Genomic DNA, 6,000 nt, shown 5'->3' on the forward strand with positions numbered 1-6,000 from the left:
CATGTGTGCAGTCTTGTAACCCGTTCTCCATATCACCAATGACAAATTAACAAACGAACCAGCACAGCAGCAATATATCACTGTGCTCATGGATATAAACTGGAAACCTGAAGTCAAAATCCCATGTTGTATTTCGTGCCATCATGCCCTTGAGTATAGCTCTTAAACCAGATTGGCAGTAAATCTAATGCTCAACACAAATGGCTCTCCTGTCAGGGTTGACACACCTTAAAGCCCCCTGGATTCAGGTATCAGGGACATAAGGCGAGAAATTGGAGTGAAAACAGGTGCAGAATGCTGCTGGCTAGTTTCAGTCACGTCAAGTATCAAGTGTCCATATGACTCAAAGCTAAATAAATCATGTTCAGTTCTTCTACAGCACAATGGGAACAGGTGACACTGGGTTTTTGGTGAAACGTGGGGGAAAAGGATGAACAACCACAACTCTATTTTAGTTATTTGTCCTTCATTTGTCTTTTTATATCTTGATTATGAAGCAGATAGTGGTGTTGCTTTGAAAAATACTGCGGAAATTAATCACTTCATTTAAAGGCCCCACATTGTGAAACTTGTGGGACATACAGTATATTGTGAGATTTCCATGTCTTTTTTAGTTATATTGCAGTCAAGGTGCCAGTAAAAGTATTAAAACACTCAATCCAAAGAGAAAAACACTTTGGATTGAGTGTGATAGAGGTTTCATTCACTGGCTACAATGAAGGTGCAGAAACACCCTGAACGCAGAATGCTGACCCATCAGAGCAAATTGTGCTTTTTCGGGAGCGGGTCTTAAAGAGACAGGCTCTAAAATGGAGAGGGTGATTACAGGTATATTACGACAGACAGTAAGAGAAAAATAATGTATTTTTTGAACATTAAATTGAGTAAACATTTCCTAATATAAACCCAAAATACAACCATGGACGTGGAATTATATGAGACCTTTAACTTACATACATTAACATGAAAAAGACTGCAGGGTCACTTCTAATTTTAACATCTGCAGCATTTAATTGTTTCGGAGCATACTTTACAGGCTAAATGTTATTTAACATAACATGTGATACCAAAATAAAGAGAGAGATGGACGAAAAATTCAAACCCAAGTCCAATTTGGTCCAAAATGTATTCTTTAACATTTTTATTTTGTATTTTGACCAAATAGATATTCTCCTTTGGATTGGACTGATAACCCGTAACAATAGGGAACAAAACAATTCTTATTGGAGTCAAGGAGAGCGACAATACTGGACAACACCAAACAGGGTTTAAAGTTAACATACAAGCACGAGAGACCGCACACTTTTCTGACAGTTTGTTTGCTAGTTTGAGAGCAGCATTTTAGTTAATAGTCATTCATTCTGTCATATAGTTAAATTTTTCTTGCATTAATTTATGCAGTACCTCTGTTCTTGTTCATGGATCTTCAGTGAGTCTTTCCTTGGTCAAAAGATGCAGCACTGGTTAAATTGGCTTCTGAAACAGCAGGAATTGGAACAACCCAACTGTGTAGTGAGAGAAGGGAGTCTGACATTTAAAATCAATGTTAAATCTAATTATATGGGCACTTTACATTTTGTTGTTTTTGTTTGATAGTTAGATTATCTTTATGAACCGTTTTAATATTTGAATATTAAGGTTACGTTTTAGTTTTAGGAGTTTTAGTAGTAGAGTTAATTGTTTATTCCTGCACCCTGTGCATGAAGGCTGGCCTCTGTCTATATAAACATTCCCTCTTGCTCACTTATGTTTAGTTCATTGTTGTCTAGTTTTTTGCATTATTTTCTACATGTTAAATATGTTGGTTACCTTTAATTTATTGATTAACATCTTGATTATTTATGATTCTAATTATAATTGTAAATAAATTACTGGTTTTGCCTTTTCAACAGCTTGAACCCCACTGATTGGTGCCTGACAGTCAACCCAGAATCAGTAGTGTATGCTTTTATGTTGTAGCATGCCAAGGTAGACCTGAAGGGGGAAAAAACTCCAAAGCACAGTAACAACAGACGGAAGTCTCATTTTATGGATGTTACTGATTTTATTGTGTTTTGCGTCATGTTCTACAATGTGTCCAGATTCTCCCCGGTTATCAAATTAGTTATCATGAATAAATGAGGTTAGATCATGAGTGATGTGGGCATGATTTGTGAGCTGCTCTCTAATGTGGGTGCAGAAAATAGATTGATTCAGGCTTAATAATGAATCAGCTCTCCATACAAATGTTGACAGCAAGGAATCCTGGCTCTTCCTGATGTTATCAGTCAGGACACTGGACTTAAAAATCAATTTTAAAGCATGACAATGTAGGCCCCGTACTGCAATCATTGAATAGTCTGAATAAGGAAATGTTCTATTACTATTTAAATAGTTTGTTGAACTGACTTTTTTTTTGTGAATCATCATCTCAATTTTATTAAGTGGGGCCAAGGTAGAAATATTTTAAGCAACTGAGCTGCAAGGATGTCTGTAAAATAATTGGTTCACCCTTTACTTGCAGTCAGAACCACTAAGTATCACAAATAATAAGCACTATTATGGCAAAGAGGTTACAATGACAAGCGGTGACAATCCATTGGGTCATCAATACAACATTTGTACACATATTGCTCTGGAGAGCTAGCTCCCTAGGTTCTGGAGTGAGTTTCTGCCCCAAGTGAAGGAATTCAAGTATCTCCGGGTCTTGTTCATGTGTGAGGGTTAATTGGAGCATGAGACTGACAGGCACATTTGCACAGTATCAGCAGTAGTGAAGAGGGAACTGAGTCAGAAGGAAAAGTTTCCAATTTGCTTCTACGTTTCAACCCTCACTTATGGTCATGATCTTTAGGTAGTGACTGAAAGAATGCAATTAGAGATACAAGTGGCCAAAATGTATTTTCTCCGTAGGGTGGCAGGGCTCACCCATGTGGGGAAGCGCTGCTCTTTCAGGTTGAAAGGTGCCAGTTGAGCTGGTTCAGGCATCTGATCAGGATGTTTCCTGGATGCTTTCCTTTAGAGGTTTTCTGGGTACATCCAAATGATAGAGTCCAAGGTAGACCAAGAACATGCTGGAGGGGTTAATGTATCAGGATCCTCAACAATCAGCTGAAAATCTCTGCTGGGGAGAGGGACGTCCATACTACCGCACTAAGCCTGCTTCCACCACGACAGATAAGCACCCGAAAACAGATGGATAAACAGCTATTTATGTAGAAAGGCTTTTAACCACAGCTATAGGAAAGTCATAATATACAGTCATAAAAATCACATTAGCAAATTGGACCACACAAACACTGGGGAATATAAAATAGTAAAGTATTCAATCATTATATTCTGCTTTGACATAAACAATATGCAGAGCAAAAGCCTTTTTTTGTTTTTACTTTGTTTTGGGGGAGCAAAATATGAATATTTTCTTTTTAAATAATTGATTTTGCAAGTACTTTGTGGGAATATTTGTCCAAACAACTATATGACCATTAAAATGGAATTATTAGATTAAAGTTACTAAATTCAAACAAGACTTGCAGTGTCTGAAAGCATAGCGTTTTGTTAACTTTTTAAGACTCTGCAAATACTCAAGTACATGATAAAGTTGTGACAAAATCCTGAAAAAAATAAAAAATAAAGATTAGAACCAAAACGTATAACCAAAGAAGCAATTTTGTTTCGTTAAAGGACTAGATATATAGGCATTGCCTTTTGGCCTTGTTATCACCATCGTCATCTATGGAACCTTAAAAGTTGTCGAAGTGTTGTCTGATAACAGCAATTAAAGTGTCTTAATTAGGTTTTTAGGCCAGGAGGTCAAACTCTGGAAAGCTCAGAAAGGCCTGAACTGAAACAAAGAAAGGAATCATGCTGCTCAGACAGAAGATTTTTCATCAAAAAAATATACTAATTAATGTTTTATTCCTCATGATCAACTCTTATCTCATCAGAGTTTCTCCCATACATATACAGTATGTTGACGTTTGTAACAACTCTAATGACAGAGAATACACTGTAGTCATTTATTCCATAAAGTACATGAAATGCAAACATAATGACAAAAGAGCACTACTAATCCGTGGATGGACTGAATTTGAAATATCCATCCAAACAACTGTAATAGTTTTAAAATGCAGCCGATGTACAAAAATGGACCAGCGGAGTCCAGTTGACTAAACTTTCAAATGAAATCGTTTTGTTGTCCTCTCGTCTTTTTGTCTTACACAACAGCACAGTTCCACATAGTGCAGATTCTCAGTCATCGCTAGGATCTTTCATCTGTGGTGTCAGAGTCACTGGAGAAAGCCTTGAAGTTATTAAAAAAAGACATCCTGAAGCAAAATGAAACCTGTGCATGACAATAAAAAATCAAAAAGCAATTTCTCACCTTTATAACCATGGGAATTTAAAAGCGATCAATGTACTTCGAACAGCCAAAGTTTTTCTAATAAAATGTACAGGAATGTGTCACAGTCACTGGTGTAAAGACATACTGATAACTTTTTAAAGCACCTTATTGACATACATCTGAGGATACGGATGAGAGTCTGTCTCAGTTATGCTGCAAAGGTACTGTACGGTGTATATGATGTAAAGTTTAGATCTAGCTTTGCAAGAAACAGAAGCGCCTGACTGAAAAACAATACTTGTGTAAGTCTGAAAAGTACTTTTTTTTATACAGAGGAGACAAAGTAAAAAGGTTGGTAAAGAATAGCTACAACTCTCAGGAAGAAGCTATTGAGGTCAAGGGTGTTCTTGATGCTCGTGGTCTAAATGGACCAGTACTTTCAGCCAAAATAAAACTGTAATAGGACTACTGAGGATCTGGGAGGCTGTTTCTGTCAACCTATGCAGGTAGCTCACTGTGCTACTTGCTTCACTCCACTTTTCTTTTTTACCCGCACTTGTCCGACTGATCAAAACACAGTCAAGTAGGTAAACACATAGAGGTGGAGAGTAAAGTGGTGCTGACTCTGTAATTGTGTGAGGCAGCATTATGTTTGCCCTTCAAGGTACATCAGAGGAGCAGCAGAAGAGAGCACAGCCATGCAAACGTCTTCATTTGTGAACAAAAAAATCTTTATGTGCAGACTTAAAATCACACTTGCTCTGAATTACATTTCATCAATAAAGATAGTGTAGATATTATTAGCTAATGTGTGGATGTTGGAGGCCTTTCTTGACCTACAGACTCTTTCTTGACTGTATACATGTCATCTGAATGAAATGTGCTTCAAATGTACTAAAATATCAATTTGTAGATCAATTAGTAAAAATGAATATATTTGTATTTTGTGAACCAGCACCTCATTAGATTGTTTCTCCACACCTCTTATTGACTTGTCAGGCTCCCTGGTCACTTTTACCACTAGGGGGGGAGCAATAACCAGTGCCACAGACACTAACAGAACATGAATGAATAATATGACTAATATGAATGCACTTCTACTAATTATAGGGGTTGATCATAAATCTCTGACTGAATGAATTACTGACCATCAGGACTCTTTTGGTACTCTGAGCAACTCATCTCATCTTAGATCTCCGTCAGCAGGGCCTTGGTGTTTGTGTGTGTGTGTGTGTGTGTGTGTGTGTGTGTGTGTGTGTGTGTGTGTGTGTGTGTGTGTGTGTGTGTGTGTGTGTGTTGCTTTTTAATGTATTTTATACCTTTCTGCTTTTCCTATGTTCTAACATATGCTGTTGTTTGTGAGTAGCCATTATTATTATTATTATTGTTATAGTTATTATTATTTTTATTATTACCTGTTATCAGATATAGTGGGGAAATGAGCCAGTCTCAGCGGGACTTACCTCATCATAAAAATGTATATGAGAAACTTGACGTCAAGATGTATTTTCTTTTAATTCATATCCAAGGTAGCGGCCTTATCAGAAAACACAATAACACATTTTTAAAGAAGCTTAGTGGAATATGCCTATTTTTCCATTAGATAGATAGATAGATAGATAGATAGATAGATAGATAGATAGATAGATAGATAGATAGATAGATAGATAGATAGA

This window comes from Echiichthys vipera, assembly GCF_963691815.1.
Source record: "Echiichthys vipera genome assembly, chromosome: 16".
Lineage (NCBI taxonomy): Eukaryota > Metazoa > Chordata > Actinopteri > Perciformes > Trachinidae > Echiichthys > Echiichthys vipera.